Source organism: Trichosurus vulpecula, chromosome 5, assembly GCF_011100635.1.
Source record: "Trichosurus vulpecula isolate mTriVul1 chromosome 5, mTriVul1.pri, whole genome shotgun sequence".
Lineage (NCBI taxonomy): Eukaryota > Metazoa > Chordata > Mammalia > Diprotodontia > Phalangeridae > Trichosurus > Trichosurus vulpecula.
Genome location: NC_050577.1, coordinates 294,813,894 through 294,827,378, shown reverse-complemented (window position 1 = coordinate 294,827,378; position 13,485 = coordinate 294,813,894). Strand labels below are relative to the sequence as shown.

Below are 13,485 nucleotides of genomic sequence, written 5' to 3'. Positions count from 1 at the left end.
GATGGGGACACAGACAAGGAGGGCTGCACTGGTGCCATCGGTCAGTCAGCAAGCATGGATTAAGCACTTCCCTGCTGCCAGGCCTTGTGCAAAGTGCTAAGGATGCAAAGAAAAGCAAAAGACAGTGCCTGCCCTCAAGGAGCTGACAGTCTAATGGAGACAACAGGCCAACAGCCATGGACAAACAGAATGGATACATGATAAACTGGACAGGAAGGTCCCTAAGATTAAAAGGGATCAGAAAAAGCTTCTTAGAGAATGTGAGTTTTTGCTGGGACTGGAAGGAAGCCAGAGAAGCCAGGAAGCAGGGAGGAGAAGGCAGAGCATTCCAGGCCTGGGGAGGACGATGTCAAGAGTGAGGATATGCAGCATCCTATGGGAGGACCAGCAAGGAGACCAAGGACACAGGACATATCTGGGAACAGGAGGGGGGAGGAGGAATAAAGCTGGTGGTTCTGCATGCAATCCTTTACCACCCCCTGCTCTCTATATGGAAGTTTTCACGTGTGTCGATGTTTACCAAGTCTATTATAAAATGAGAATTTAAAAGAAAACAAAAGAACAAAGAGGGCATGTCAGTTGTGTTGAGAGATGAAAAGCCTTGACGCCTCCTTGGGGAGGTCGGAGGTTGCTGGCCCCAGGTGGAGCCCCAGGAATGAGGGGGACTGATCACAGTAATGGTATTCACAACCATAATGGCTCCCATTTCACAGATGAGGAAAGAGCCCCACCCCACCCGGAGGTCAAGGGACTTGTAAGAGGTCACCCCATCAGCAGGGGTCTTATCCAGAATGGGTGAAGTCAGAGCTATTATCATTTCTGGTTTATAGCCGGCCAAACTGAGGTAGAGCAACTCAGTGACTTGCTCAGGGTCATACAACTTCTAAATGTCTGGCACGGATTTCTAATCCAGGTCTTCCTGACTTAAAAGTCCTTACAAAAAAAAATATACCACTGTATTTTGTTTTTACATCACCTTCATTTTCAAATAGATCCTGTCTCCTCCCCTGCTTGTCCCTTATAAAATAGGCTAAAAGCAGTTCAAAAACCCAAATCAGCATCACCCAGTCTTATGTCTACCCTATTCCACACCCATAGGCCTCCACCTCTCAGAAGGAAGGGGGTGCCCTTTTCCTTCCAACGCTTTTGGCCTTATACCACTGTCATGCTCCCCACCCTTTGGGTTTGACTGATCATGAGGCTGTGACCTAGTGTGGGTCACTTTTCTGACTCACTTATGTACTCTGACTCATCACACTTTTCCCCTCATGATACACACAGAGCTGTAGTGTACTTTGTGCCTTCTAATCAGTAGTCTTGATTTGCCCACACCTGTGGAAATGACCCCAATCAAATTTTCCAATATCGGAGGGAAGAAACAAACAAACAACATTCCATTCTGTGTTAGAAGTAGGGTAGTCATTCCAGGGAGAAAGCGTCACAAGGTACTTAGACGACATGATTTCAGTGTCCACTTTGGAGCTTTATCTTGCTCTTAGAACAAAGCGGAAAGTCACACTGTATAAAAGTGGCCACAGTGGCTCAATGAGAAAGCTTTTTAGAAAAATGACTATGATAGCTAATGGAGAAAACAACAAGTACCAATGTAGACAATTTTAAAAACCAGGATGGTTTTTAAAAAAACCAGCTTTTAGGCATATGAATTTGGGGAGGGGGGCAGTGCATTCTGGGCAACAGGATGCTAAATAATGATTAAGCACAGTCATTTAGACAGATCATCCAAATTCTGCTTTTCTTCCTAGAGGAAACACTCTGAAATAGTACTCTGCTAAGATTGCTTGAGATAGATGACCCAGAAGAGGTTCATAGAAATAAGCAGATGAAATGTTTAAGGTTATTACAAGTCAATTTGCCCAAATGAAATATGAGATGAATGTTATAATATACTCAAAGCCTTTCCCATAATTAGTGTTAGAATTTGCTGTTATACTCCCACCTACAGAGCCCAACCTTGCAATCTTGGCCCAAGCATAAGGTATCTCAATAGTTCCAGTTATGTGGCATAGAAAAAGCTAGCCAGGTCATTGTAGTGGACTTCCATTGCATAAGCCACACATGTTATATTTCCATGATCCTTACCCCAGACTGTGAGCTTGGAGGATAGGAAGCCTGTGTTCAATAAATCCGCCATGCTTCCATCCCTCATGACCCTGTCAAGACCATGCTGATGATGACCACACTGAGCCCTATAGACTGCAGGCATGAGATCATTCTCCATGTATATACATACCTCTGGCTACAACTGTAGGAATATTCAGTTCATGTCATCCATGGCCCTCTTCAAAGTACAATTAAGAACATGTTTACTCTAGCAAAACAGTGTAGATTTTATTTCCCCCTCAATTGACTTGTTGGGAAGTTTCTCCAATTAAACTTAGCATGTTTTTACTTGAAATGATACAGATGAGCATAAGACTGCGCAGTTTTTAAAACCTGTGTTATCCAAAGCTAGATTCATCTTCAGAAATGGGGAGCATTCACCACTGTACAGCAGGTAGAGTCCAAGTTCATTAACCCTTGTCCATTTAATGAGAGGTTTGATCAATTTCCACTTTTCTTAAGTAAACAGATATAATTTCAAGTCCAATATTTGCTTTAAAAAAGAAGATGGGGATAAGAAACGATTCAATCCATCTTTCACTAAATAAATACCATCATGCTTTTCTTGCAGTCTTTGACCCCCCGCCCCAAAAAAGGCTTACAGTTTAGTCAAATATCAAGGAAGTAAGAAAGTAGAGACTTGCCCATTCTGAAATGCCTGATTGTGGAGGTCATATAAACCTCAAACACTTACTGAAACTTGATTCCTAGTGCCAGAGGAAGGTCTTTACTATGGTTGATGCTACAAGCAGATTGCTTCTATGAAATCACTGCCTGATTCTCTGCTGCCACCAGAATGCTTCTCACTTCCAAATGCACCTGCAATCTCAGCACCACTTGCTGGAATGTTGACATTTACAATGCCATAGTTGGAACCTTTGAACCCAAGCCATTGAAAGATTCTGCCCAAATTCTTTGTGAAGATACTGCTTGAAAGATTGTGTTTTACTTCATTATTCCATGGATACACCTCTTCTTCATTCTTGAATTTAAAGACATGAAGGATAGGAGCAAATGTCTCTCTATGCACAATGGGTGCGTCGTCTCCAATACTGGTCACAATTGTTGGCTCTACCTAATATCCCAGGTGATCTATAGTCTTCCCACCATAGGCCACTTGGCCACTTTGCTTTTTGGCCTCTTCTACTGCACCAAGGAACATGCTTACTGCCTCTTTGACGTGGAGGGGCTCATAGAAAATATTTGGATCCCATGGATTTCCAATGCAAATTTGTACATATGCCTTTATAAGTTTACCCACAACTTCATCATGGATGCTTTCATGCAAAAACAGTAACCTGGCCGTTGTATATCTCTGGCCTGCTATCCCCACAGCTGCAATTAAAGTCTGCATCCCCAAAAGCAAGAACGGCGCTGTTTCCGCCAAGCTCTAACAAACTTCTTCCAAACCTCTCCTGTACTGTGACTGCCACCTGCTTTCCTACTTGGATACCTCCTGTGAAAGACAGCAGCTCCACCTGCTCATCTTTGGCCCTTGCTGTGCCAATATCTGCCCCACCACATGTAATGGAATAGATCACATCAGGTAGGTTATTGTCTTCCAAAGCTTTGGCCACCATCTTGGTGACAGCTACGCTAATGAGAGAAGTTGGTGGTGCCCCTTTACAAAGGCAATCATTCCCTAAGATCAGAGCAATGGCATTGTTCTGGCCAAACACAGCTCCTGGGAAATTGAATGCAGTGATGATGCCAACTAGGCCCAAAGGATTTCATTGTTCAGTGAGGGCATGGCCTGGTTTTTTTAGAAGGCAAAATGAGTCCTCACATCATTCAAGACAAACCAACAGCATAGTCACAGATAGCCATGTACTCCTGAATTTCCCTAACTCCTTCCACTAAGATTTTTCCTGTCTCCAAAGATACCAAGTTTCCTAAGATCTGGATCTTCTGTTGCAAGGCTTCACCGATCTGTCTTACTGTTTCCCCTCATTTAGGAACTGGCATATCTGCCCATATTTTCCAGGCTTCTTTGGCCTTCGTTAGTGTTCCTTCATAGCCTTCCAGGCTGACCTGATGGACTCTTGCTATAGGTTCATTGTTTGCTGGACAGTAGGTTGTAATAACCTCTCCTCTCCCTCTCTAGATGCCATGATACACATCTTCATTTTCTTCTCTGAGTCCCAGCTCTTTCAATCAGGCATAATGAAGCTGATGGATCAGCAAAGTAAACAGAATGGTAGCAGGTTTGTTCTAGGATCTTTAAATCTTCTTCCTCCCTACGATGATTTGCAGAGAAAGTATAAAAGTTAGGAACAGTATAATAACTATCAAGAACTTTGTAAACTATTGGGCGCTGTCCAGATATGTTACTATTGCTGCTGCTGCTGGCGCTGCTACTACTGCTACTACTGTCGTTATGGCAGGACAAGCACTGCCCTATTTCCCATTTAGGCTTGGCTTTCTCTTAGAGGAGAGAGAAGGTAGATTGTTGAATTATTCCCATGTTCAGCCACCATCCAAAACTCCGGGTGACCTTCTGCCATGTCATGCTTCAAACTGAAGCTACTTGAGGTCAGGGGCTATCTATCTTGCTTACTTTGCATATCCAGCACTTAGCAGAGTCTGGCACATAGTAAATCCTTTTTTCCTTCATGTGATTAAGTCAGTTCAGTTCAGCAAGTAAGTCAGTAAGCAAGCTAAAAAAAAAAAAAAGGAAGGTGACCTAGACATTCCAATTTAGGGAGGCAAAATTTGAGTAATGGTAAATTAGACCCAAGATTCAAATATGATTCTGGATACCACCTTATAGCCACTAGAATGCAGTAGCACAAAACAAAAAAATCTAACATTGTCAGGGCTTGGGAAAACAGGTACTCATACATTTTTAGTGGTATTGCAATCTGGTGCAAGCATTGGATTATAAGTTTAGCGTGTACAGGGACCTCAGAAGTCATTTAGTCCAAATTTACAGATGATGATGAGTTGAGACCCAAAAAAGTGAAATGACTTGTCCCATGTATAGTAAGTGGAAGGGCAGTTCAAACCCAGGTTCTCTCTCTCCCTCAAAATCCATTAATTTTGTACCACTTTGATGCGTCTTCTATGTTTTGGAAAACAATATGTCAACGTGCAATGTTACCAAGAATGAACTGTTCCTTTTGACCTAGTGATTTTAAGAGTAACCTCATGGGTAAAAGGGAAATAGGAGATGTACCAGATGACCTCTACCGTACTGCTCTTCCACCTCTAGAGCAATGATCTAGAAAATGATCTTAACTCTGCCCCAACATCAAAAGGAAAAAAAAAAGTAGAGGAGAGGGGGACTTAGCTGTCCAAAAAATATTAATAAATGCTCTATTTGTACTAGCAAAAAACCTGGAAATAACCTACGGGTCCAGTAACAGGAGAATGGCTGGCTAGATCCCGGTCTATTCATGAAATGGAATGTTATGGTGCCATAAAAAGTAGTCATGGCAAAACACACAAGGAAGTATGAAGGAGCCGTAAGAGGGGACGTTGAGGGAAATCAGGACTTTGTACACGCTGACTATAACCATGTAGAAAAAAGACCAGGAAGGCAAGTAGGGCCAAGGGTGGTGGAGGCAGGCCTGGTAGGAGACACAGGACAAAAGCATTTTCTTTGTTCCTTTGTTAGCCACAAATTAATCCCTTTAGGTGAGATTTTACTGCATTTCCATAGGACTGTTTCTGTTGGTGGTTGTTAAGTTTATCATTTGTTTGTTTGTTTTATTTTTAATTTTTTAAAGAATGGCCCCAAGTCCTTTGCAGGCATAGAGGAGGGGGCAAGAAGATGCCCCCTATTTCCCAGAGGAGGCTGCTGAGATGCATCAAAAGCTGGCTTCCTTCAAAGCCATGTGGCAAAAGAGGAAGATTGGAATGGGGGTCTGGAAGTGGCCCCTGGAGGCCTGACAACCAGCCAAGGGACCCTGCTCATCAACAGGTCAAGGCCACAGGCACTTACTGCATGCTTACTATGTGCTAGGTAAGATTTGGAGAAGCTTCCAGTCTGCTAGAGAAAAAGAACATTGTATCCGTAAAAGTGGTTACACAATACAGAAAGAGTAAATACAAAGCAATTTGGGGGTGGAGGAGACCAGGAGAGGCGTCAGGCATGAGGGAGCCGGAGGACAACCTGGTTATCCCTTTCACTTCCAAGCAAATATTCAGCTCAGATGAGTGTGGCTGATCATGGGGGGTTGTGATTGTGACCCTTAATTATTCCTACTGTAGGCCAACTGACTTCCTACCCCACCTGCAATTTAACCCCTGGGGAGTTCAGGCCCAAGGCTGAGGCACCCCCGAGGCCTAGTACCTTAAAGCCAGGAAGAGCCAAAGCCTCTGCCCTTAGGAGCCTGCTGAGGCCCATGCCCACACCCCAAAATGGAAATATCAGCAGCCTTAAGTGATCTCTGCTCTTTACCCCATCTGGCCAGAACTAGAGAAGCTGCGGCTGTCTCCCATACCTGTAACATCCCAATTTGGTTTTGTAGGGCTATGGAAGGAAGAGAAAGCAGATCCAGGAGATCCCTCTAGGTCAGCCCTTCATCCCTTTGCCCCTAACCCATTCTTGCCACCCCAAAAGCTCAAGGTCCCACTTCAAAGGGATGGCCTGGTATAGTGCAAATAGTTCTAGATGGGCTTGAGACACCAGACTCTGGTTCTAGTTCTGTTAATGACCTCCAGCAGGTCACTTTTCCCTCTCTTAGCCTCAGTTTCCTCATCTGTAAAATGAGGGAGCTGGAATATGGATCATCATTAAGAGCTTCCCAACTCTAGATTCCCTGTTCTAAGGCCTCTCCCAGCTCTGACACCCCATGTCCTAAAGCCCCTCCCAGCTCTGACATCCTCTGTTCTAAGGTCCCTCCCAGCTCAACATTCCATGTTCTACAGCCCCTCCCAGTCCTGATATTCTATGTTCTAAGGCCCCTCCCAGCTCTGATATTCCATGTTCTAAGCTCCCTCCCAGCGCTGACATTCCCTGTTCTAGGGCCCCTCCCAGCTCTAAAATTGCATGAATTTCTAGGGTTCCAAGCCTCAAGTTCTTGGCTCCTCCAAAATTCATCCTTGCTGCCCTCTCACCTCTCATCCTCAGGGCACTGGGCAGACCCCTTCTCTCCTCACTGCTCACAGCCCCCTGTGCCTGAAATAAGGAGACAGACAATTCCTGAATATCTTTGAGGTACCCCTTGCCTGAGGTCCTGCCATAAAGCAGCAGCAGAGGGGAGATCAGAAGGCAACCTGCCTGTTCTTAGCTTGGTGCTGCCTTTGCCAGGCAGGGAGTTGCCTTTCCTCCAGATGCTCTAGGGAAATACTTTCCAGATGTTTGGTTAACCTTTTTGCCTTTGGAAGAGAGTGGGGGTGGTTGGGGCCTGACGAGGCCCCTCCCAGGAGGGGCGACCCTTGTTCCTCAATCAAATGGCTCCCTGGGCCCCAGCACATACCACTGCTTCTCTCTCTGCACAAGTGGTTCTTGCCGGCTCTCTGGCTGCAGGCTCTGGGAAAGGGAGGCAGGGTCAGTTGGAGTTGGCCAGGCCTGAAGGCATCCTTAAAGTGACAGCAATTAGCCTCCTGAGTGGCATGTTTGTCCTGGCAAGCAGAAGGCCTGGTGTTTGCTCAACACTTCACCACCCCCCACACTGAGGCCTCCCCAATCCCAGTCGTCAAGGGAAAGAGCCAGCTCTGCCTCCCTGGCTGTTCTGAAATGGGAAACGGAGGGACAGAGAAAGGGAAATTTTTCGGGGTGAGCAGAGAAATGGGAGTTAGGAGACTTGATTATAGCTTCTGCTCCTGTGTGTGTGACCTTAAGTAAGTCATTCCCCTCTGGGGTTTCCTCCTCTGTGAGGTAACAGGGGCACACTCGAGGATTTCTCTCTCTTTCAGACCCTTCCCACCTCTGACGTTCCCTGTTCCAAGGTCCCTCTCAGCTATGAGGTTCTCTAATCTAAAGGCCCTTGACCTTTGACATTCCATGGCTTAAGGTGCTCCCTGTTCCAAAACCCCTCCCAGCCCAGCTCTCACATTCTTTGTCCTAAGTTCCTTCTCAGCTTTCACATTCTGTAGTCTCAGATTCTCAGGTGGCCTTCCCACTCACTAGGTTTTCCCTTTCCTCTTCTTCCTACGGTTGGGTTGCCCATTGCATGTTAACCCTTCTCTCAAGCCTTGGGGATCTGGAGGACAACTTCCAGAATCCTAAGGTGGCTGGACAGGGCCAAGAACTAACTGCAGCTCTGAACCCTCTACTGCCCTCCTCTCCGGGGATGGAAAGAATTGGAGAGGAATGTGTGTTTGCTCAGCCCAAGGGACAGCCAGAGAAGATTAGAATTGTTTATTTTCACAAGCCTCACACTCCCAGGCACACACATTCTCTCTCACAATCAGACACACCCCCTGCAAGCCCCATTACCCTGCTGGTTCCTCTCTTGGGGTTGCCTTTCCCAGAGTAATTAAGAGATCAGCTCTTCTCTCCTACTGCCCCAGTACCCCCACCCCCTTTCTCTCCCTAATGTGTAGATTGGCCAGGAGGAGGAAGGGCCTCATTGTCTGACTTTCCTCCCAGGTGGGGTGGCATTTTCTCCCATAGAGAAACTTACAGGAAAAAGAACTACTTGGTGGCTTCCTTAAAGATTTGGCCCTCACTTCTCTCCTTTTCTTTAAGGAGCCTGAAATTCTTCCTTTGAAGCAGGGGTTCATCATGGACCCCTTGGGCAGTCAGTCTGGCGAAAGCCAAGGGTACTCCTTCTCAAAAAACACGTTTTCAAATACACAAAAATAGAAAACACAGGATTATAAACAAAATCATGATGAAATATATTTATCAAGATTTTTTAATAAAAATAAGTTATGGACTTTGGGGTAAGACTTCCTGTTTTAAGGAATCATTCCTTTTGGTAAAGCATTGGAGGCATTAAATTCGGTAATTAGATTTGGAGTCAGGAATACTTCAACATTTAACCAGCTGGGTGACCCTGGGCAGATCACTTTATGTGCTTGGGGCTCAGTTTCCTCATCTGTAAAATAAGGGAGTAGACCGGATGGCCTCCAAGGTCCTTTCCAGTTCTAAATCTATGGTCCTTTTGACGCGCCCTGTTACCATAATTGACTCATTTTGAGCCTACAGAACAATTTAATGGCCCCTAAAGTTCATTTGGTTCCTTCCTCTTGGGCTTTCGGAAATCAAGTCTGGAGTTGGGAAAATTGGTAAGACCTGGGCACAAGTTGGGTTCTCTCCTAATAGCTCCAAATATGCTCTTGGGTGGTTGAGGCAAAATTCGGTTTACTGGAAACATCTGAATAAAGGAATGGCAGATTATATTACATTGTCTGTGAATAGACATTGGGAAGGGAAGTTGGGAAAAGAGAATCGGACCTTTTCTTGTTACTTCCCCCAACCTGTGTTCTTCATTCCAAGATGCCTGTAGAATTAAGAACTCTCCTCCATATTTCCCTTCTCTACCAGCTCAGTTCTCCCTTTGTTTCATGCTTTTTCCAACATCTTGATTCAAGTGCTCAAAATCTCCCCACCCCCCAAATCTAAGATAGCTTCTTCCTTTCTTGTGATTATATATTATGTTCTATACTCCTTTTATGCTTAGGGCATGACCCAGTCTCTAACAGGCAGCTTTGACTGATTCAGGGAGGTGTACAGGCCCTGTTCACATTCAGTTTTGATTTGTTTATTCAACCTAGTTTTCACCTAGTCAAGGCACTAGAGTCAAAATGGTGTGGTTTTGACCCCTCTCTCACACAATTGTTTTCCCTTTATGCCCTCTGTCCAACCAAACTGGACTACTTGCCCCCCAACTTAAGGTATGCTTCCCAATCTCTGTTCTTTTCTGGAATCAGCAACACTTTCTGTACCTCTGCCTGTTGAAACCCCATTCATCCTTCAAGGCCCTGCTCCAATGCCACTTTTTCCATTAAGTCTGCTTCCTGTTCCTCTCACCTAGAAGGAATCCTTCGACAGCACTCTGTAGCCTTCCTATGCACCTGTCTCAAGGTCCTAGGTCAAAAATCTGGAGCCTGGAAAGGATCTCAGAAGCCATTCTGAAGAATGTTTTGGAATGCATCAACTAAGATATAAAGGATTGCTCACTGTGCAGTGAGGGCACAAAGGCCCAGGGAGCTTCCCTGACTTATCTGCCCAAGGTCTCCCAGGTGGTGAGCTTCAGAGGCCTCCTTTGTTGTGCTTTGTACCTGGGATGAGGCATGAAACATTCCTGGGGAAAGTAGCATATTATATGACTTCAACCTTGGGAAGGGATTGGGTAGGGGCCCACCACCCACCAGAGCCCCACCTGGTGGTGTCCAATTTTATCATTATGTTAATAAAATATTAACTGTTTATATTAGTATATAGATAATATAGGGATTATTAATATTACCATATTAGCTTAATAAGATAACGTAATATAAAGATATTGTTAATGTAATTTAATTAATATCCTTGTTATATTTGCATGTTAATAATTATATTAACTTAATATAACTGCTACATTGACATATTAACCATTATATTAATTATTCTTGATAACTAGGTGCTAAGCTCAGTTCTTCTGCAGCTGAATCGCCGGTGCCAATGTCACACCTTCTAAACTGTTGCTCCCTGAGATGAAGCCTCCTCGGCCCCACTAGTAGCTATAGAGATTTAAGCTTTGCAGAGTACACTACAAATGTTATCTTGTTTTGTTCTTGTAACACCGCTGGGAGGTAGGTGCTAACGTTATGCCCATTTTACAGATGGGGACACCCAAGGTCACACAGCTAGACATCTGAGGCAGAATCCGGCTTGGTTGAGTGAGCGGAGGGCTTGGGTTCCAGCCTCTCAAGAATGAAAGAAAAGGCAGCAATTCTGCTCTCCTTAAGTGCCCATAGAAGGGGATGGGAAGACTGGGGAAACCAGTCTCTGCCCTCCAGGGGCTTACGTCATCAGGGAGAAGTCATCAGAGAAAGTGAGGTGGAAAGGGTGGGTGTGGGGCGGATCCGGAGGCAGATTGGCTAATCATTCAAGCTCTTAGTGCCCCAGGCAGCCGGAGAGTACAAGGAGGCACACAGCGGATGGCCTCTACTAGGGCTGAGGAGACCCAGAGCTCTCTACTGAGATTCAGTCACCAGATTTGGGCCAAAGAAAGAGGATCGTGGGAGTGCTGCATGTTTCCATGGGACTCTGGCTTCTTTCCAACAGCCCTTTCAAGCTTTACCACATCCATTTTATCGATGAGGTAGTGAAGGGCTAGCCCATAGAAAAGCTGGGACTCGAACCCAGGGCCCCAAACTGCAGGTCTGGAACTCTCTTCACTTTTCAAAAATATTCCTATTCTGAACTTGACAAACGCCAATCACTGTGAGCATTTCCAGTCACGGAGAAGAACAGGAAAAGACGACAGAATTCTTTTCCCCAGTAGCAAGCCTAAAGAAGAAGCCAGGAAACACCTGGGCTGAGGCAGAACGGGGTGAGGGGGAAGAAAGAAGACTGAAGGGGAAGGGCAAGAACAAACGTGACAGTTGGGGTGAAGTCTGGTTCTGTTCTCTCTTCCCTCCTCCCCCCATGCTGCCACTCCCCTGGGCTCCAAATTCTCCCTGCCCTGCCAGAGACCCTTCTGCTCTGAAGGTGCCTTCCTGGGAGGGGATTTGTGCCCTGCTCTCTAACTGGGGCTGCTAGATGGATAGAGCACTGGGCCTGGAGCCTGGGAGAGCTGAGTTCAAATGTGACCTCAGACAGTGTGACCCTGAACAAGTTACTTACCCTGTTTGCCTTAGTTTCCTCTCAGTAAAACAAGAGAATGAAGACTTGGACATGACTAAACAACAGTCCCTGTTTGATGGGAACTCTCTCTGCCCAAGCTTTGGTTGCCTGCAAGGAAGCTCTTTCTGGCCCCACCCCCCCCACCCCACTACATGTGCACCTTGGAGAGTCAGTGGAGGGAGCCACTGGTCACTCCATCTCCATGATCCTCAGCTCTGGCTGTCCCTCAGGAGGTCCAATGGAGCAAGAAAAGGAGGGATTGGGGTGAATATGGCTGAAAAGAGTGTGGGAGAGAGGGCTGCCTGCCCTGGGTAGGGGGAGCAGAGTCCCAGATCACATTTACAATGGCAAGGGCCCCCCAGCTTTAGTCTGGAGGCCTGCATTTGCACCCTGCTTCTGACATTCACTAGTGTGCTCATCCTATGTATACATAGATAGCACTTTGTGGACTTTAAATGCAATTTAAATGCTAGCTATTATCATTGTTATCATACATTAAATGGTGCCCTTTATACTTGGAGGAGTTCCCTCCCAGGGTGGTTGTGAGCCTTCAAGAGCCTTCCTTAAAAACCCTTCCAGGGAGGGTGTGCAAGGATCACTTACTCTCCTCCTCTCCCTGGGGGATCGTAGCTACCAGTGCCCTTGGGGTATGATGCAGATGGGTCTCAGCTCTCTACATCCAGCCCTGGTCACCAGAGCAGTGGCTTTATGGACTTCTCTACCTGGATAGCTATCCTCTGGGAAGCTCAAACTCGACATGGCCACCACAGAGCTCATTCTTTCCTCCCAAACCCTGCCCTCTGCTGATCTGAGGACATCAGCACCTTCCCAGGCACCCACCTCAGTGTCATGCCTGACTCCTCATTCTCAGTCACCCTACAAATCCATCAGCCCATTGCCAAATCTTCACGGCCTCTCTCCTAGGTTACACTGCTGACTCACCTCCACAGGCCTTTCCAGCACTCAGCATAGTACTTCACAAAGGCTTCCTCACTGCTTGACCATGCCCCCTCCTCTCCTCTCCACTCCCACAGCCCCTGTTCCAGTCCAGGCTCTTAGCACCTCACCCCTGGAAAGCCTTCTGCTTGGCCTTCCTGACTCCCCTCCACATAGTTGCCAAAGTGATTTTCCTAAAACTTGGGTCTGACTGTGTCAAACCTTACCCAATAAACTTCAGTGGTTCCCTGTTCCTTCCAGGATCAAACATAAAATCTTTCATCACTTAAGGTTCTTTCTACCTTCCTACATTTCTGGTCTCTAACTCATTCCTTCTCTCCATTCACTCTACAATCCAGCCACGCCAGCCTCAAACGCAGCACTCCGTCTCCCAGACCCATCCCTCCACACTGGCTGTCCTTCCTACTTGGAATACTCTCCCTCCTCACCCTAATTGTCCTGTGGATAGGTGAGATTCAAACTGATGTGGTTTGGGGTGCTGGGAACCCCAAATGTAAGGGTACAGGGAGGTCTGCCTGGAAAGAATTCAAGTACTGAAAGCCTTCTTTCAGTCAAAGTAGCAAGGTTTATTTGTAACACCAATAGAGCCTCAAAATTCTTAGGGAATCTACTACTTAATGGGAGTAAGATTGATACCTATATACAAAAAAGGGGGAAAGGATCAATGAAAAGCTTGATGAGAT

The 13,485-nt window shown here is 45.9% G+C and overlaps 1 pseudogene; it reads right to left on the bottom strand.

Moving 5' to 3' along the window:
* Positions 1–2,323: 2,323 nt before the first annotated feature.
* LOC118851366 overlaps positions 2,324–13,485 on the bottom strand; it is a 41,321-nt pseudogene continuing 30,159 nt past the window's right edge.